Raw genomic sequence first — 21,329 nt, 5'->3', positions numbered from 1 at the left:
AGACAAATTAGAAGACTTACTCCTTACTTCAGAACTGAGACCTTCAGACTCTTCCATTCAACCAACTTCAAACACTTCATGTTTAAATTATTCCATATACCTAGTATACGTTATAATATTCACACAGCCTATTTTGTTTTGGTGAGTCATTAGTAACTTTTCCCCAGTCCTCCCCAAAGAGCAAGCCTGTAAAATTGACATCAGATACAATGTAAAATATATCACTTCCAAGATAAAGCTGAAGTGAGATGCTCTTCATCTCAGAAGTATTCCGACAAATCTCCCAGATTTCACAGGCAAAAACTCACCAGCAGACCAATTCCTAAATCCCAATTTAGAAGTTCAACAGTGTACATAAACAAAACTGAAGAATGAAAAAGGTGTAACAAAACAGACACAGGTACTTGTTTGCTACAGGTCACACTTACTTCTTTCTATTAAAGGAAAAAACTTACCTACCCAGTAAGTTCAGAGTGACACACACCTTGGTATTTAAATAACTGAGATCTAGAGATGTAGGACATAGGTGAGTAAGTAGGAGCTAACTCTAAACAAATGCAGGTTTTAACAGGATAAATTCCTATTCTATACTTACAGAGTTTAAAGGTTACAAAAAGCTCTATGTTGGAGGAACAGATCAGCACCAGGCAACAAGCTTTTTATAACACGGCAGAGATGCTCTGAATTCCATTTAGAGGCCAAGCTGTCACTCACACAGCACAATCTACGGATTCCCAGCTTCACAGAAAGCTTCACAACTTTACCTCCCACATTCTTATATGCAATAAACTATCACTACCTTGTTTAAACTCTATTAATTCTAGTTAAAGCATTATTAAAAAATATCAACCAAGTCACCAGCGTGATTTTTGAGGGGTTACAGGTAAAGTGGCTCTTCAGAAGTCAGCTAACAAGCAGCAGATTCTCGAGACAAGGTTCAATCCATCACATTTGTTTCAACATGTACGAACTCTGCTAGGTCAAGTCTTTCAACAATACTTAGCATAAAATCACCTAGGGGAGAATACAATGGCAAAGCCTGACTAATTGCTATTGAAATATGGTGCTGATTGTGTTTTCTTTTGCTAACATGATGGATGTACCAAGTTGTTTTACCACAATTGATCTTCATTCAGCTGAACAAGCCTTCTCTAAATTGGCCCTAGGGTATTCCTTCACCTTTCGCATTTTAGTTAGCTGCAAAGAGTTGAGCAGATCTTAGAACACCAGTCCACACAGGGACTCTACGCTTCCAAGTTTTCCAGAGTCAAAGAGTAGACTTAAGTTCTAGAAAACAGTTGCTATGAAAAATTGGTTTGAAGTTTACTGTTCATCAATTCATTGAAGTTCAAAAGCTGACCTTTTACAAGCTGTAAAAAACCCAGCTGGCTACATTTGTAACTGTACCACAGATGTGATTCACAGCAACATCTTCAGACTCCTAAAAAATCTTTCCAGCAATAAAGCCACTGAGACTCACCAAACTACCTGAACAGACTTGAGTATTCTCTGCACCTGCAGAAGCAGCTACCATGCTCCAAACCCAGTCTGGAAATTCAAACTAGCTCTAGGAATTTTTTTTAATTGTCTTGGCAAGAGTCAGTATAAAAACTGTGGAGTTTAAGCACATAAGTTAGTTTTTGGAGGGATTTTGGGCATTAGGCCTTTCTTTAAACTGAAAGCTTAACTAGATTCTCCCCAGTCCACCTGCTTACTTCTAATATGGTAATACTTGCACAAAAAACTTGGGCCCCTTCTTGCCATTATCATGATAAGAGTCACTTAAGCCTGACTTTTGACAAGGGATGTTTTAACTTATCAGTCCTTGCCTTTGGTAAGTGAAGTTGGTTTAGCTCAATAACAAAGGTTACTGAATCCGCAAGTGTATTTTAGAATAATTATTTCTTAACTAGTACACTGCTTGATCTGCTAGGATTGACACATAGGAGTGAGTGTTTATGATGAGACTAAAAACCAAATTTTGTTGGAGGAACCAGAAAAAAGTTATGAATATTTAGAAATTGAAAGGAGACAAGGTAGATTAAGCCATGCTGCAGTTTTGGGGCCCTGAAAATATGTTCAAGTACATGCGGCTTAGCCCCACTAGGACTCTAATTTGCAGGCCAAACAATTTGGGTCTAGTAGGCAGTATGCTAGAAGCAGGAAAGGAACTGCATTCAGCAAGGGCTGAGCAGATGATCATATCTGTGTGAGCAGCAGTCCAGTCTCAGGCAGTTGTACCAACTGCTAAGAGTTTAGAAAGCTGGACAGTAACTTGAAATAGTAACGTTTAGAAAAAAAATAAGCTACAGGGCACAGCGGCATGCTACTTTTTTAGTGAGCTGCCGAAGTGTTTCCTCCCCAACCAGAACAAATCGAGTTGTCTTATGCAAGAGGAAAAGTCTTCATACCTTAGTGCTGAATGAGAGTATGGCAGTCTAAGGAATGATGCAATAGCACTATTAAAATTAATAGGACTGCTCTCTGGGTGTTACCCTCAGAAAGGACAGGAGCACCTAAATGTGTACCTTATACAAACAGCTTATTAAAAAGCTAGTCTTAAAAAACCAAGCAAGACATAACTCTTATTGTCCTTGTTATGTCAATCTTACACTTGTCAAATCAAGCAAAATCCTTTCGTCCTTTGTCCACAACTCCCCAGGCCGAGTCCTCCACATGAACACCACACCCAGTTGATGCAGTGACAGTGATAATCTAACTACCCTCTGCAGGTAAGCATCATCTCAAGCAGGTTTCAAGATTGCTTCCTACTCCAAGACGATTACAACAGCAGGTTTGGCATTGCTTTTTTCTCTCAGCAAATTACTAAATTCCCATCCTTAGACCCTTCCACTGTTAGGTTATCGCCAGCCTTTCAAGAGTTCATAGGAAGAAGTGCCTATATGATGAAAACATTGCAGAGGAGTTAGAATGACCCAGCAGTTGAAAGCTAGACATCTTAAACCAGCCTACCAGTCAACACTTGAGAAGCAAAAGATAATTTGCCTGGAGTAATGAGCTAAGTATAGAGCCACCAGGACTGGAGCTCCCCAATTATTTTTGCATTTCTTTTGATGCAAGTGAAACAGCTCAGGAAGAAGCAGGCTCCAGCTGCTAGTAGAATCAGTTCCTGAAACTACTCCAAGCAAAGCAACAGTGATGTGGTACTTAACACACCAAACTCTGCAAAAGCAGCAGTAACAGTCAAGATCAGCATCCTTTAAATCACTGAAGGTTTTTGGTTTTGGTTTTTTTTTTTTTACAATCCTCAGTTCATTACCATATTTCAGCATTTTAGGGAATCCTATCGTATTTTAGAAAACTCCAACAACATACTCCTCTTGTCCTGTCCTCTCCCTAGATCAGCATTTAGCAGTAACCCTCATCAAGTATCAGCATTCATCCTAGCATTTAAAAGCTAAAATTCCAGCTTGACCTGTGGAAGACATTTTGGTTCCAGCTATTAAAGTCTGCAGAACTGAAGGGGGGGGAAAAAGCAACATGACAGTGACCAGACATGGTGTTACCATTATGCAGCTATACAAAAAGCTACTATTTTCTGAAATTATCTGTTAATGAATATTTATTATTCTTTTACTTTAACATGGGTTTGAGTATTACTTATACAGCTATATATCCATTGATGTCCCATATGGTCACAGATTCTGAAAGAAGGACCTATGATTAGCTGTACCACCAGTTTTCCTGCAAGGAAGTTTCCATACAAATATCCTAATACATGATTGCAGTATTTGTACATATACTGAATATATAGGTATACTATCAGTATATTGATGTTGTAGTCCTTTATCATGAACTAGGATTTTTAGAGCAGAAATCTGATCTCCTTCCTTACAAGTCTAACTGACCAGATGCTTCCCCTTGGTTCTGCCAGAACACAACCCAGCAACAAAGTATTAAAAACTTAGACATGGATCTCCAAAACTGAGACTTTCCATGTGGCTTCTCCCTGCAGTCCCAGTTTACTCATCTGTTATGTACAGGGATGCTCTGCAGCAGTGAAGTACATTAACCAAACACCTCCGAATCATGTGATACTCATGCTTGAGTCTGAAGGGATTAAGAGATTCCAGTCCAAAGTAAAAGAAAACAAGCAAGCTATTGTATTCTGCATTAGAAAACAACTATGCCTTGACCATAATCCATTAGCCAAACCTACAAGGAAAGCCCAGCAGACCTCACAATATTTACCTTGTTCCATCTTCCTCCTTTTTCCTCAGAGAATTCAGATTTTCCCAAAGTGCAAAAAGGTGCATTCTTTTGGAAGTTAACTCAAAGAAAGGTTCACTGAACATAGACAAAGATGATAATTTAATTATAATGGGTATCCAACCAGAATATAATGCCCTGTTCACAGCAAATTCCTGCTACCAGCAGTGAGAGAAAATTAAGAATTGAATTCTCAAATGTACTCATGACTCATGACTAGTATGTCCACCAACCACCACACAATTACAGAAGCACTTAATTGTAAAGATGAGCACTTGTTTGATAAGGATTAGTCATTAATTTGATGAAAAGCTTATCCACTCTTAAACATGCACAGTGCTTAGATGGAAAGTAATAAAACATCTGCAGGCATAGCCAATAAACTTGCAAGTTTACATTAAGTACACTTCACTTGCTTTTAGCTTCCATTTATTAAAGGCAAATAATCAAAATAACATAGAATTGCAAACTGCTTAGACACTTTAGTCAGGTTTTTTGGATCAGAAGTTTAACAATGCCTACATTACACTAACATATTTGTTCTCAGAAGTGAAAAAAGTAAACAAGGAAAACTCAAATAGAACAAAAGGAAAGTTATCAGTTCACAAGACTTAGAAAAATGTTTTACTCTATTCAGACCATAGCAAACTTTCGTGACTGCAAAATAGACAGAGCAATGTCCTCACATTCATTTTCAAGCAAAGTTGCTCCGTGATATGGCAGGTGAGCTTTGTTCTCATAGCTTCTCATTTTGAATCATCTGTTCTTTGTCAGGAGATTGAAAAGTGTTTTAAAAGTTTGAACTTACAGGACCCAAAGAACAGTAAGAGTCAGCTTTGGTAACAGTAGTTTTGAAAGTTAGAGAGGACACCAAAGGCTGGAGGCAAGTAAAACTGAAGACAGTTTTCAGCTGCAACAAGTCCAGAACTAGGTCTGGAAAGGTCTCAAATCCCTACCAAGGATGCCACAAACAGTGTAATTAAAAATGAGATGCTGTGAAGTTCTGCTGTTATCTCCGGTTTAAGTTTCAATGATAGCAATTACAAGCTTACAGATAGCAATGCAGTAAGTAAAGCTTTCACAGGTACACATTTAGGTCAGCTGCAGCTACAAGAGATGAAATCAGACAGCCACAGCAACTAGCTTACTCCCTTTCCGGATCTACTTGTCAAGAAAACAAGGGAAGTGAGGCTGCTGGTCCCCTTCTAACTACCAGATAGGAAATTCCAGGGAAATGCTTTCCATCAACTCCAAACCTAGCTGCAACCACTTCCACGAGAAGTTTAGGAGTTAAACTCAGTTTGAAAGCATGGAGTGGTAGCGTAAGTGATATGCCAGAGCTTAACACTAGATCAACTAGTAGACTGGATCATTCTAACATCATCTGTACAACAAAATCGAGGCTTCACTGTAAAAGTACTGAAAGTTATCTTACCCATGGCACATGGCCTGTAAGATGTTACAAGTATTAAGATTCTGCAGTCACAAGCAGTTTCAGTGCTACAGTAAGTACAAATAAATTTCTTAATCTCTCTGGGTGCTCAGTCTTTGTTACCATTTCTTAATTCAGTCTTCAGTTTTACTCAACTCTTCAATACTGTCAGCTACATATTCTAGCAACTAAACTAAAATTAAAATTCTAGCAGTCTACCTCTCTCCAATGAGGCGCTAAATTCTAGATGACAGACTCAAGGAAAGATCTAATTTTCCATTTTCTGAAATCCTGCAACCAGCTGTACAGAACCTTCAAAATACAAGAATCCTACTTGAGCAGAACAGTCAAACCACAGAGAAGCTGAAGAGTCATACTCACAGGACTCAGAAGGCTTGTGATTCACATCACCCCTACAAAAAAGGCTGCTCACAGGGGTGAGCTGGGGAGATAGCAAATGCAACACACCCTGCAGGCAAATCCTGCCTTTGCTTCACTCTCCAAGGGTAGTCAGAAAGCCAACCAAGTGCATCTTGTCTTCACAGACTTGATTTCAACCTACGCCTTTCAGCATGCAGACAGGCATTTCTGTCCCTCTCCTCACACCAGTGGCAGGGGAGCAGCTCCCTCCAGGCACTTCCACCAGCAGAGAAAGCAGCACTAGAGAAAACAGTCTCATTCTGTCAAGAGCCTGCCTTTTCCCAGTCGATACAGGAGTCAAAACCTTCTTTTAAAGGCATAGGGAAAGAAAGACTATTTTTATTTCTTCCTGAAGCTCTGTCCTTTCAGGTAACACTACAGAATTAATGCTTTGATTATAGCCCTAGTTTCTATTCCCAAAGTTGGAAAAGCAAATGAGGCTCACAAAAGGGCAACAGAAAACTGTTCTAACAGTGTTTCTATAAATAATGTCTATACCAGTGCATAAATCCTTGGTATTAGAAAGAAAAACTACAAAGACTTAATTATGGCAATGCAGCAGTCTTCCTCCACAAATTCAACTTGAAGCACATTACTTCCCCCCTGCCCCCCCATACTGACTATATATTGTAGAAACTAAACCCTGCAGAGTACCAGAACCACCAAAAATACTTAGAGAGACTATTAGACTTTTGTGTATAAGAGACCTCATCCTAGGTCTCTTATACAAGAGACAAGCAACCTAGAGATCTCCATTTCAAGCTATTTTGTTTTCAGAAGTCTCAGTTAAGGCATGATGAAAACCCTTCCACACTCTTAAAATAGCATAAGAGCCCACAAACAAGAGAGCCTTTGGTAGAAGTCTTATTCATGGGGATAGCGTACTCAAGCACGGGAGAAGCACGTACAGGTAATAAGTTACTTTGACAACATTTCCCTGAAAAGTAGGAAGCTAAGATTAAAGTGAAAAGTATTTTCCAATTCTTTTTCCCAATAACAGCTAAACAAAGTAGGACCTGAGAGGGTAGATCCTGCACATCTGCTAGAGACTGCACCAGTACAGAATAGCTTTAGTCCTGAAATTAAACCAATACAAAAAGCCCCAGCTCAAGAAATCCAACATTCCCCAAGTATGTTCAGCCCTGAGTTTACTAGGTGCCTGCAGCTGTAGATCCATGCATCTGCAGAACTGCCCCAGCTCAAGACACCAAGTACCTAAACCTTGCTTCTACCTCACAGGATCTAATAGGTATGCTGATCAGCCCATGCCTTCTCAGGGACCTAATCCAGCAGGCAGAAAAGCACATTTAAATTGATTCTTCCTGTAACCAAGTTAAAATGCAATCACAGCTTCTTATTTTAAAGCTCTGCCAGAAGATAAAAAAAGACAGTACTGTAAGAGCTTTAACATTTATGTGCTTGCCCATGAAGCAGAAGTGCTTTTAGCTCTCCGCACACCAGAGGCTTCCACTTATCCTCCCCAGAAGGATACACCAGCCACCACACTAGAAGAGACCCTGTGGAAAAGCTCTATCCAACCCAACAGAACTGTCACTCTGCAGAAAATGCAGGAGCAACTCGACTAAAATCAAATGGAGGGGAGCACAGAACATACAGCTTGAAATCAATAAACACAACAGTAAGGAAGAAGACAGTTAGAAATATCAAAGTTCAAGTATCAGAACATGTCTTTCCTACGCAGATATTCACTGTCTTCTAGGCCACGTTGTGGCTAGTTGAGGCCCATGGCAGCCTGCCATGCTGTCCAGTCCCAGAAGTTCAAACACCTGAACATTCCCCATTACAGCTCTTGCTGTAAGAGCACACTGCAGTCAGGGCAGTGGGTCTGTTCCAACTAACACCAAGTTTCTGATTTCATTCTACCTTGAAGCTAATTCCATAGGTGACAGGGTAATTTTCCATGGTAAGCTGAGGCCTCACTGCTAGCACTAGTTCTAATGCTTCACAAGACACACAACAGCTAAAACCCCTGAAGTTGACTACTACCATGCTATTCACACACTGGAGGATAATTCGATAAAGAACTGATGTCACAAAAGTCAGTAAAAGCATCAGCTAGATCAGCATCTCGGATGAAAGCCATCAACAGCACAGCCAACTTCATTTTCATCGTGGCTAGTCCGTCCATCACAATGAACACCAAAAACAACCACGAGATGTGCTGAGCAAGGCAAAAGACAACTTGCTCTGCTTTCTCTAAGGCTGGATTTCTTTGTTCCATCCACTTTCAACTAACATTCAACAGCAAAGTTATATTTTAAGGTATTTGCAATTCAGTATTTTTTGTTTCATGTCTCTAAAAAAGGGGTTTAATACTACTTAAGACCTAGCAGCATGTGTTACTGAGGGCACCATTTAAGCTATTTCATTACTGGCATGGCTGGTAGCTAGTATGACAGCCTGCCTCAAGACATCCTATCAATGCTGCTTTACAGCTTTTCACTTCATTCCAAGTCAAGAGGAAAAATAATTTTAGAGAAATTAGTCTGTTAAGTTCCACTAGAATCTTGTTCAAAGTATTAACTTTTGAAAGAGTGGTAATACTTCAATACAGCAGCTTGATATTGCAACTAAAATTGTACACTTAAAGTCATCTGAAATCCAACTCTCCTAAGGACAGAGGAGAACTGTTGTAGGGAGTCTCGTGCAGTGTTTTGGTTGTTGGTCTTTTTCTTATCAGAGTTTGAAAAGGGTTCCACCAGCTACATGACACCTATTACATACGTCATTAGTTGCCTCACTCATGCATATATACACACACAAGTTTCAGAAAAACTTCAAACTGGATCATAGCAAGCTTACTTTGTTGCAACTATTTTCAGCATTAACACCTATGAGGAACACCACCATGGAAGCATTCCGTTGCCCCCCCACTAAGACCTACAGAGCATATTTCCAGTTAACAGATTAACTCAGTCACATGGCAAACCAAGTGCTGCTTTCTAAACTTATACATTAAGATTCTCAGAGGTGTTTCAGAAGATGAACCAAAGCTAGGTATCAGCAACTGTATTTTTAAGTTAAACCTGTAAAAACATGCTTTTTCATGGACATCAATGACTCCAGAGTTATCCATTCCAATTAACATTCCAGAAAGTCTTCTGCTTTGCACTTCCTCTTTGCACGGTGTGGAGCTGCAGTTCTGATGCTACTTACTGAAGGTGAACACAGCACCTCCAGCTCAAAGCAACACAATCCAGACACTTTGTAACAGACTAAAGGTGAAGGATACCACCGGTTTCAACAAAATAATGCCACGCTTCTTCCCTGCTACTATAGGCTCTTCCCTCTAGTTCTGATCAGGAGAGACTGACTTGAGGCCTTCCTCATGGGATAAAACACTACCTCCCAGAATCACTACAGCCAGTTGGTGTTCACCTGCTTTATGCCACTACCAGAAACTAAAGAACAACAGGTCTGGGCTACTCACGCTCTAGCATATGATTTGATTTCTATGGCATCAACTACATTGTCAGTCCTTCTCAATTGTTCACCCCAAAGCAAGGGGACAATGCCTTGGCTGTTCCTGTTAGCAACTACACTCCAAATAAGGACCATTGACACCAAATGATGCTGTCATTTGTGACCTTCACCCATCCCACAAGCAGCTGACATGCATGCAAGTCAATACAACAGTCTGGACATGGCAACCCTGCTCCATTCAGGAGTAATGCAGCCAAGATAGAAATCATAATGCATTAGGAGTTGATGTCTTCAATTCTTTACTGGACACAGCAAGCCTCAGTAAAAAGTCAGTATTTCAAATTCTGAATTAGCACTAACTTCACTTTTAGGTCTTTCGTGCAAGCCACTCAATCACCCTGAAATTTTGAAGCACCACAAAGGTAAAGAAATAGTTATATTTTAGCAATCCAGTTAATTCACAAGAATTACAAGATTGAGTGCTGGGCATATTTCTAAAGTTTTCCTGACACCATTGGGAAGTTACGGCACCAGTACGTGGAAGGGTAGAATCACAAATCGTGAAGCTCGTTTCTCAAACAGGCAGATCTTTACACCACCAGCTACTCCAGCAAGAACCAGATGCAAAACAGTTGTGTGTTATGGCTTAGACAATTTAGTACTTAGAAGCTTACTTTGAAAGAAGCATGATTTATTACTTTGATGCAGCCAATGAAAGCAACTATGAAACAAGTGCACATTTCAGTATCTGGACTATTCATTCTAGCTTACAATACCTGATAAGCACTAATGCACTATTTGGAGTCACATGCTCTGGAAGACACCACTGCTATCAAGACGAGACCTATCTTATTATATCTGGTTACACAGTCCAGTAGGAAGCAGGAAGCTAACCGAGCAGGAACAGCCTCTGCAAGTGAAAAGATCAAGCTTTGTGCTGGATACTAACCCAGTTCCTCCGATTCACTCCACAGAGACAATTCCTTCCTTGCTACAGCAGACTTATCAGGCTTCTGCCTGTTACTCCAGCAGCCTAATGATACCTTTCCCCTTAAGTTACTCCTGTTTTATGGGTTAATTGCCAGCAAAGCTCTGCATAGCCACGTTCCTCCTACTCTTGAAAGGCTGACAACATACTTCTCCCCACCATCTTGGGTTGCATGTAGGTGGAATGAGATCCGAGATAAAATATTGTGTTATCTTCAGAAGCTTGGGCATGCTCCATTTCCATCTCGTCCACCTGGAGGCCATAAGATGGCCATTCTTACGAAAAAAGTGACAACCTAAACTGACCTATTCCATCTACTTGGTATCATTTGTGGGTTGCACAGCAGCCTAACATTGATATTTCAATAATTTCTAGTGCAGACAGTTATTCTAATGGATATTAACAGTATCCTAGATAAGTACATATAAAACTGCCAGCAAGAGAACTAAGCCTGATTCTCAATACATCGCTCCTGTAATTTGAAGTAGGACAAGAGCAACTTTTATTACAATTGCTTAAAAAACTCCTACTGCTCAACATTACTGTCTCTGTGCATTCACCCCTCCCCAAACTCCAAAGCAGGCACACAGAAATACTTGTCGTGAAGCATTTTAGAATCCCATGCCCTGCCTTTACTTATCTGCAGAAAGTTTCAACACTTACAGTTCACAGTATTTCCTGTACTATGAAAGAAAGCACTTTTCTATCTTCCAAACCCACTGTGATCAGTAACAGCTGAAGCAATGCAGATATCAGATGTCCGCCTCCTCCCCTCAAGTTATCTACCAGCACTACTTTGTAAAAACCTCCTCCACCATCAAAAAAGTTAATTTTCAAGTACTGCAGCACATGCTTTAGTAAAAGACAAAAGGCACTTCAGCCTTTTACCTAAAACTCAGAGTACAAGTATTACAAGAAACCCAACATAGTTCCTTCAATCACACCACCATCCCTTCCCAACGGGCTCACCTAGGCATTTAAATATGCCTTTATATTGACCATAAAGCCAAGCTGTACCTCTACACTCAGCACTACCTGACATGATTCACTATACAAACTCTTTTCTTCTAATAGAAAGCCTTATTGCACATGGTTACACAGGCTCATCATGCAAGAAAACAAACAGGTGAAGCACGGAGAAGAAAAGTGCCTATCAGACTGGAAGTCTGCAAGTTACAAGCTCATACCCAGCCTTCCCCCAGTGAGGAAAGTGTGTATGAAAAGGAAAGAAAATTGGTTTCCTGTACAGAGAGATGTGAAGGAACATGAGGTCTCATCCATTGATAAAGCAACCACTCCCCAGGAGAGAGAACAACTTTAATACAAAAAGTTAAACTCCATGTTGTGGGGAACAGGGAGGCAAAACACTACTTACCAGAGAAGGACAATGTCTGCTCAGATCCCATCAAAAGAACAGAACTGTTAAGAGGAACATAGGGAAGAGGCACAATTAAAGCCCCTAAACTATGTCAACAGAGAGTCTTAACAAGTCCCGCTTCTAGAGAGAACAGGAATTTTGGCCCCATGCACAAGGACGGTTGAACACAACTGACACCACGGCCAAAGCAGCAGGAGAAGCCGAGCACGGGGCCACGGCTGCCAGAGGCATGAGGCGATCCCTCAGCTCAGCTATACGGCAACAGGGAGACAGCCACCCCCGCGGGACGGGCAGGGAGGCGGCTGGTGCCAGCCCAGGCCCACAGGCCACGGTCACCAGCAGCGGCCAAGCGGGGAGCCCACCTTCCTCCGTCCGCGTCGCCCGGCAGCCCAAACGCCTCAGCGAAGGGACGCGCCGTCACCCCGCGGACGCGCCGCCGCCCGGGACGGCATCCCTGCCCGCCCGGGGAGGAGGCCGCCGCCACCCCCGGCCGCGGTGCCGGGCGAGCGCCTCAGCCCACCGCCTCCTCCGGCCGAGCAGAAGGAATCAGCGCCGGGGCCCCGCCGCTGCCCCTCACCCCGCGGGCCGAGGGGGCGTGCCGGGCCGCGGCCCCGCAGCTGACAGCCCGGCCGCCCTCCTCCAGGCCCCGGCCCGGCAGGCCGGCCCACCCCTCCGCAAGACACCGGGCGAACGCAGACGTCCCCGCCGGCTCCTTACCGCGGGGCAGGGCATGGCGCGGAGCCCCCACACCCCCTCCCGGGGCGCGGCCTCCTGCCTGGGCCGGGGTCGCTGGGCTCCTGGCTGCCTCCGCCGCTCTCACAGCCACAACAACATGGCGGCCGCACTAGACGCGGGCACAGCGGGGCCAGGCACGGGGCCAGGCGCGCGCCCGACGACACGCCTCTTTCTCCGCGGGGCGGGGCCGGGCGCGCGCCGTTCCCGCCCTCCGCGGCCCGGCCACCGCCCTGAGGGGAACCGGTCATTGCCCCCCGCCCCGCTCTGAGGGGGAGGCGGCGGCGGGCAGCACCGTTCTCCTCAGGGCTCCCCGGCCCCTCAGAGGGCCGGCCGGCCGGCGCCCCAGCCATCCCCAGAGCCCGGCAACTGCTCTCCCTCAGCAGGTGAAGCTGACTCGCCCCTTCCCCCTTTTATAACCCTGTGAGGGTGCTTAACCGCCTGCAGCTGGCTGAGGCCGGCCTCGACCCGGCCCTCTGCAGCCCAGAGCCACACTGAAGCAGGAGGTGCGATGCGGTGGTAGAGAGAGTGTCCCAGGAGAAGGTTTTGCGGCTGCCTCAACCAAGCTGTGAGGCAGGTAATAGGTGGAGGTGGGCTGGAGTTGGGTGCTGAGGGGAGCCCATGCAAGCTGAGGTGTGCATCCACTGGCAGCAGGACCCGCAGTCCTGGGATCCTCCTTAGGAATCCTCCAAAGCCTGTGCGTCCCTTGGGGAAACATCCTGTCTGACTATAAAAGCCACTGTTGCGCACAAGGCCTCCTGGCCGATGCCTTCCTCCTTTGCTTTTGAGACATTAAGCTCAGCTGTAAGAACGTGTGGCCCCATGCCATCAGTAGATGCACTGTCCAAGTCACCCTGAGCAGCCTGCAGCTCCTAGAGCATGAGGTAATGGAGAGCAGGGAGCCAGCGCAAGGCATGACAGCCAAAAAATACATGGAAATTGAGAGACAAGTGATAAAGCAAAAGGGATATGAGCGTTAAGCAACAGAAAGGCACAAGAAAGCTTGAGAGGCAAATGGCAGCAGTGTCAGAGGTGGCAGCGTACGGTTGGCAGGAAGTGTTGCAGTTTCCAAAATGAAGCTTTAACTAAGCCTTCTGCAACAGAGTTCCTTTTCAGCGGCAAGATTTATATCTGAGTTTTGTTGCAAGTGTGATGGATCATTAATGCTTTATACATATCTTTAATTTACAATACCGCATATAGGTCAGGTTGTACTTTTGAGAGATATTTCCACCTGCTCCTCACGTTTGTCTTGACCTGAAATGAAATGCTTGCTTACAAGTAACTATAAAATGCACTCCTAAATTATCCACACGACTCTCTCTGAGTCCAAGGCTAGTCATTTTAACAGATGGACTTCAGTCTGTTATTAAGTCATGTTTAAACTAGAAGTAGTGTTAATGTTCAGAGACAACAATATAAAATACAGGATCCCATGTCTTTAAACTCAGATATAAGCCACTCAGTGAGTTGTTTTCTAGTTTCGCTCCTTTGGTCAGGGACAGTAAACATTTTGAAAGGAAGTTAATCGGCCCCTCTAAAGGGATTTTTTCCAACAACAAGCCGTCATCTGAATGCAAATGTGATCTGAAAGTCAATATGTACCTTCAGAGGAACTTTGGAAGAAATACAGGTAACTGAAGGGGAAATCAGGATTGCTGGCCTGTTTATACCCAAAAGCAATGAAAAAATGTTCAGCTGGTATAGCTGTATCTGAAAAGGATGTGTGTTGACAGCGTTAGGAAGCAGAATATGAATTTTGAAAACTCTCTGTGAAATGGTTGCCTTTGTGCCTGGATGGAGATCAAATGTGACCTACTTCAGGAAGCTGAATCCTAGAGAGCCGGGGCTTTTGTACAGCAGAACCTGCTGGTTGCTCCTTCTGTTTTTTAAAGAGGGAACTAGCTGGAGTGCCATCACTGTGACAGGAAAAGCTAAGCACTTCCAGCTGCTTATTTCAGTGACACAAATTGGTGTCTTTGGCATTATCTTTACCAATACAGTTGAACACATTGCGTGGAGACTTTCCATGTCTTGTGTTCCAAAGTATTTTTCAATAAATATTAGGTATGGCCCCATATTAAATTACTTTTGCCTCTATTTTCTATAATGATTGCGGCAAAGGATAGCTAATGAGAATTATTTTATGGAAATAGAAATTACTGTACCCAAAGGGAGAGCAAGGCCTGCGAGAACCTGATACACAGCTCAGGAATGAGGTGTTCCCAAGCCCACGGTTCTGACAGACCTGGAAGGTATTGTCACTCATCCAGTACAAAGTTTTTAATTTGTCAGGTTGTGAGGGTGGTAATGAATTACCGAGGACCTACTGAAGCACTATCTGTTTCTAAGCAGGAGGAAGAAAAGCAACCCAGTCATTTAGACACCCGGTAGTCTGACCTCAAGACCATTAAAGTCTTAGAAAAAAATGTAAAGGAAAAAGTAGTTGGGATCAGACAGACAAGTGGAAAATAAAGTAAAATGTGACGTAACTTTACTAAAGATAGATTGCATTTAAGTAAGATTATACCTTTGATAATTCTTTCCTAGACAATGGATATACAATTAGATTTAATCTAGCTGGATTTCATAAGATATTAAAAACAATGCAACATGGCAAATGTATGGTTCATCTGGGGAGCTATTTGGTAAGTAAGAAGCTGCTACAGGCAGATGGCAATAGTTTGGGGGGAAAGGTAGACTGTGAGAGTGGAGCTGAGCTCCTTAAGAACTGACCTGGAGACTATCACTAGGTTCAAAAACGTATTCAATAAATTAATGGAGAACAGGTCCATAAAAAAATAGCTACATGGAAAAGGCAAGGAAGTCACCTCCAACCTGTGCATGTGTGGGGAGTGCCAGGGAAAGGGAGAGCAGAAGGTGGCTGTGCTCCGATGCTCTCCCTGAACTGCATCGCTGGCTGTCCCTTTCAGAGACCACAGGGACCACCAGGCTGAGCCAGCAAGGCGTGTCCTATGTTCTTTTGATCTTGCACAATATTTTTCAGGCAGGCCTTGGAACAAAAGGCAGGAGTGAGGTGATGGCATTTGCCGATGGCACAAAGTTGGGAGGCACCAGCAGTACTGAGGGAGTATCTGTATTGCTGGAAGAGTTGGATAACATTGAGTGCTGGCACATTGGAAATAGGATGAAATTTAATAGTGGAAAGTACAAGGTCATGCACTTGGGAATTACTAACAAGAATCTCTGCTGCAAGCTGGGAGTTCATCTGTTGGAAATGACAGAAGAAGAGAAAAATCTGGGTGTATTTGTTGATCTCAAGATGACTGAGAACTCCCAATATGAAGTGGCTCTGACAGAAAGCGCATATCAACGGAGATATTTCCAGGAGAAGGGGAAAATGTTAATACTATTATACAATGCTCTGCTACAACTTTCTCTGGAATTATGCATGCAAGTCTGGTCACTTTTAATCAAGGGACACAAATGTGACTGGAGAATAATTAAAGGATAATCCTGATTTTTTCTTCTGTAAGGATCTTGAAATAATTTGTTTAGCCAAAAAACTGAATGTGGAGAAGGGATACAGTTGTTCTCTGTGAAACTTCAGGGAGTAAACACACCTCCCTGAAGAGCAAGAGTGATGTTAGCATAAGAGCAAACAAGTATCCGATGGCCATGAACGGTCTGGGCTGAAACATGAGAACACCAGAGCTTCCAACAGCACAAGTCCTGAGGCTCTGGGTCATCCTTCCCAGAGCTGCCTTACCCTGATGCAGTTGCCACCAACAGCTGAGAACTGCCCCTAAAGATCCAACACCTCCTTTCCAAACCTCTCTAACTGTTTGAGACACAGCCACTGGGTTACTAGTTGGCTTTGTATGAAAAGAAAAGGCATACCTGATGTGGAAAGATACTCTTTGGGCTGCAGTTGCAGCCCAAATGTCATTTATCGGCTGTATTCAGTAAGGACACATTTAAAATGTGCATGTGGTCATGGTGGAGGCTGACAGCATCCTGTTCTGGATCATCCTGCCCTGGTCCCTCAGATCATCATTCCCCAGAGGGAGTGACCCCTCTCTTGTGCCCATCCTGTATGTGAGATGCAATCCTTGAGCAATCCACACCTGGCACAGCAAGAAATGGCAAAACCAAACGTGTGTCGGGCACTTTCCCGCCCCGGTTGCCACCCGGTAACCTCTACAGCACTTCATTCTTGTGAGCCAAACAGCCAAACCCAGACATTGTGTGCTGTTTCTGTTATGCTGAAAAACTGATGGTAAGGTCAGATACGTCTTAAAAAAACCAACCACCACACCAAGTCCTGATTCTGTAAGAACGGTCAGATCATGAAATGTAGGGTAGTTTCCTTTCTCAGGATTCCAAATTTGCTTCTTCAGCCAGTTTTCTAGCCAAAAGCAGCTCTCTTCATCCTTCCTCTCCCATTTTGTTTCTTTTTTCATCTTTTCCCATTACCTTGATGTTTTACTGGTTTTACTCTCTGGTTCTTTCTTTTTTTTTTTTTTTTAAACAAATGCCTGAACAGAATGCTGTGCTCAGACCCATCTCTGACCATTGTATTTATCCTGCGTTCCTCTTTATGTAGGTGCTTCCATTCCTTCCGCTGCCATCAGACAAGCAGTTATTTCTTTGTTCATCTAATCCACATGGCACGCAGTGAGGACAGCGGGGTCAGCACAGCCCGAGGCTTCCCCTGATTAAAATATGCTAGGTGAGAGGCACCCGCTCTGTCAGTCATCCTGATGGGGTCCAAAAAATGAATGCTCTGACTCACTCCCTTGAAAAGTAGATGAATAATTTGAAAATAAGGAGATTTTTATTACATACATACCATTTTTGTCCGAACATTTTCCATCAGTCTCATTTTAGGATTTTTTGTCTTGTAATAACCCTGTTTTAAAACAAGATGTACGATTAGTGACACTTTGCTGAAGGGAAGTTAGTGCAATGGAGCTGTCTTGGCTATGGCTACACATGATGATGATTATTGCAAGACTAATCAAATATGAAGTTTTGGAGGATTCTGAAAACTTCAAGTTCAGTGAAACGCCTACAAGATTTTTGAGCAAATACTGAAACCAGCTTTGGAGAGAGTGTTTCCAGGTGGGAGCACAGCCTGAGCCTGGCTCTGCAAGGACCCGTGAGCCAGCACGTGAGAACCCAGCTCCATCCAGCCGATCAGCCGGAGACATGCTATACTGTGATGGCAGGACAGCGCTTCATTATAGAATTTATATTGAACATACCAGTTCTGTTCAGGTCCGTGAGCAGAGAGCGTTGCTCTGTGGATGATGGATGACACCTTGTTCGTGCACGGCATTTCTGTACCTGTGAGTAAAATCTGAAGATATCAATACTGCAGATAGGCCAGCTGTTTGGTGTAGGCAGAGTGTTTGGACATCTTGTTTTATGTCTGCTTATATTCTTTTCTTATACTCAAAAAAGACTAATAATCCATATTGTTTGCCTAGTGAGCTAAAAATAAGTGAAATGTTCCAAGTATTTTATACTGGAACATCTTTTCTTTGGAAAAGTTAACAACTTTGTGTATCACGTGCTGTGTTGCTACAACAATGCTGCCCGCAAAATGCTTTTAATAAAGCATATATATTTCTTTTAATAAGCACCCTTCAGATCCTTCCTCGTTAAGTTGGATAGTTGATATTATCCTACCATACAAAAGAGAAACACCAGGCAGAGAGAGGCTCAGAAGCTGTCTGATCAAAGAAGCTGCTTCAAGTATCATTAGAAAATGGTTTTATTTTAACTGATTACCTTAACTGATAATTCTTTATACTGTAGAAATATGCTGGTAACCCACTCAGGACTGTGCCGGCTGTAGCAGAGGGAGTTCCCACCCACAGGAACTTGCACCATTCAAGTTCTCAGAACTTGAGCAACTTCGTTCCACCGGCCAAGGGAAGGCTTTACCGGCGACCTGCAAGAGAAAGAGAGAACTGGTGTTCTGCCCCTGTGCAGACGCAGTGCCCTGCAGAGAATGAACTAAGAAGTGTCTTGGGCCATCCCTGGTGTCTTTGGATAAAAAATATCCAATGATGAGACTTTATGCTAAGAATATACTTAGAGGAGAATGATGGCAAATTGAAAAAATATTTAAGAAATTATTGTAGGATCCATCGGGTCAATTGTTTAATGATAATACCTCTGTCTCTCTGACTAGGAAGAACGTGCTATGGAATGTTTACAACTTCCATTAGTCCTTGATAAGCTAATGTATATATCATTAAGATAAAATGTAAAAAAAGGAAAAAGTAGAGCTGGGTTGAAAAATGGCAAAGCCCAGGGCTATATTGATTCATCATTATTACTGTAATTGCATTTCAGCTGCTTAGAAAATATAATGGCCAATTTCCACAACTTTGCAATTTAATACTATGGTTATGTCTCTTTTTTTAGATTATGCTGACGTTTTCCTCTGGTCATTTCATAAGTCTTTCATTATTTCTATTTTTTAAATGTGTTTAGAAGTGATGGTCCTTCAGGGTTTCCTGTGCCCTCAGACTTGTACGTCAACAGCGCACGGGTGCGCTGCTGTCTTTAAACGCTCTGTGATGTCCTTGTGGGGAAAAAAAAAAGGGGACAGGAGGTGTCTCTCGTGCGGAGAGGAAGGTCACTTGGCCCAGGCACCGCTGAGACTACTGTCCGAGTAGGAGAAAAACCAGCTATCTTCTGGGACTGCGCAGAAGCAGAGCAGCTATTCTAACTGCCCCCCAGGCTGTCGTTTGGGATTTTCAAGCGGAATTTGAGAAAACGCAGGAACTGTGGAACCAGTGGTGCAGAGTGCCGTACCGCAGCGTTGGTGACAGACTGACAAAGAAAACAGACTGACCAGCAGCACATTCCTGGGGTCGCTTCAGCGTTTCCATCCTCCTCTTGGTGCCTTTTGCGCTGTTTGAAGTTAAAAGGCTGCTTTTGGGTCTTATCACCAGCCGAGTCAGGACCATCCTTACTGCACAAACCGCGTCAAGGAGATTATGCGCGTACATCTGCCAAAACTGACCGCGCTACCAGAACCAGCCTTTGACTGGTGACACCTGATCATCTGCACGGTTACATTCAGCACCGAACAACTTCCTCCCGTCCGTGAATCATACCAAAGAAGGATCCTTTTAATAAAAGCTCCTTTTCCAAAAGCTTTTGTCGAGAGAAGTTCTCCGTGTTGGATCTGATGTGAAGCCCACTTGCCCAGTAATTTCAGGTGGATCAAACCTTGAAAGTGGAATTTTTCAGCAGAGCTCAGCAAGCTGGATTTAACGCTCTGCCTTATCCATGCAATAGGGGCCAGCAGTTACCCTGCGGGGCCGCGATCGACAAGTTGTGATTTGTGTTACAATTGCAGATTTGGCTTTTCCTCTCGTGAAGTGTTAAAAGGTCTCTGGCACGTTGTGCACAGATGCACTTTTTGCTTGACTTGCCTAATTTCTATTCATTTGCAGATTAAATTTAATAACGCATATACATATAATTATCTAACTCAGTTATATGTACGTAACATCACCAATGTTTTGGGCAGAGGCTCTAAGAGTTCAGAGTGCTTTAGGAATTTGAATAGGTAATACACGATTGGTAAGGTAAAAACAAAAAAAAAAAAAAAAATCCAAAAAGAGGAATACTGCTTCAAAACGGCTCGATGACGGATTCGAAGCCCACTTGGAGTCTTGCCACCGCCGCTCTGGAGGAAGGTTGGCAAAGGAGGGGAAATAAACAGATGCCTTTGCGAGGGAAGCATGTTTCAGGTGCCAAATGTTATCCTCCGCTCAACAATCAGAGCAAACCTCGGATCTGACATCGTTACTAAGGTTTTGTTCTGGCAGGTTGTTTTGCACAGCGTGTTGGTGCTGAGGCTCCAGTCCCAGGCCCTGACTTGTGTAGTGATGTTTGAGAAATGGAAATAATAAAGAATTCATTTCAAAATTAGTCAGTCAAAAGGTGTGATGGAAAATTGCAGGTTCTGGACAACCTGTGATGACATTTAAAGTGCCGATCAGTAGCGTGAAAGCAGCATGGCCTATCCGCGCTGCCCGGAGAACGTGTCGGGGTGCAAGTAAGGAAACATTGGCCAGGACAGCACTGCGGAGGAGCAGCAACCCTCGGCTGCCTCCGTGGAGCTGACGGGAACCCCATGGGCACGGGGCCTGCTCCCCTCCTGGGGTCACGGGCACCCCAACGCTGGTGCACGCAGCTGGCGAGTGGGAAGTCGAAATACTGACTATGCGGTGCATGCCAGGGCTTGGATTGGGGGAGCGGGAACCTCGTTACAGCCCCATTCCTAATTAGCCGTGTGACAGTGCATGGCATGGTTTCTATTTTAGGCGGCCTTACCATCCAAACCTGGAGTCTGGCCTAGGTTTAGGAGGAGTTCCCTGTGGTCAAGACCCGAGACCCTTCAGAGCACCAAACCGGGGGCGGCTGCACCCCTCTGTGTCCCCGACTCCGGGGTTTCCCTGCGGATAAGCGCGGCTGACCTCATCCCTCCTTAGCGTCGACTGCGCTTGTACTACTCGGCAGGGACTACGCGGGTCCTGCAGGCTCAAACCGCTCCACGCGGCCATCTCCCGAACGAGGAACCCCAGCCGAGGGAACCGGGAGGGGCCTTTGGACCGACAAAACCACAGCTGGCGGGCACCCAACGCCGGGATTCGGGGTGAAAACCGCCGGTTTAGGTTACTGCAGCACAACCTGCTTTAAACGCGGCCCGCAGC

The 21,329-nt window shown here is 43.8% G+C and overlaps 1 protein-coding gene across 16 annotated transcripts in view; it reads right to left on the bottom strand.

The window, feature by feature from the left end:
• Positions 1-12,773, bottom strand: part of MTMR3 (myotubularin related protein 3) — an 85,639-nt gene extending 72,866 nt beyond the window's left edge. For 11 of the 16 annotated variants that reach the window (XM_075769286.1, XM_075769280.1, XM_075769276.1 and 8 more), the window contains exons 1-2: positions 12,610-12,772; positions 11,890-11,933 (exon numbers count right to left, since the gene is read on the bottom strand). The gene's annotated coding sequence lies outside the window, so the exon portion shown is untranslated. Of the gene's footprint in view, positions 1-11,889; positions 11,934-12,609 lie in introns of all 16 variants that reach the window. The other 5 variants (XM_075769283.1, XM_075769277.1, XM_075769287.1 and 2 more) reach the window with 2 other exon arrangements.
• Positions 12,774-21,329: the final 8,556 nt, after the last annotated feature.

This window comes from Balearica regulorum, chromosome 17 (genome assembly GCF_011004875.1).
Source record: "Balearica regulorum gibbericeps isolate bBalReg1 chromosome 17, bBalReg1.pri, whole genome shotgun sequence".
NCBI classification, from domain to species: domain Eukaryota; kingdom Metazoa; phylum Chordata; class Aves; order Gruiformes; family Gruidae; genus Balearica; species Balearica regulorum.
Note: the sequence above shows the minus strand (reverse complement) of the source record. Positions and strands in the feature narration are given on the sequence as shown.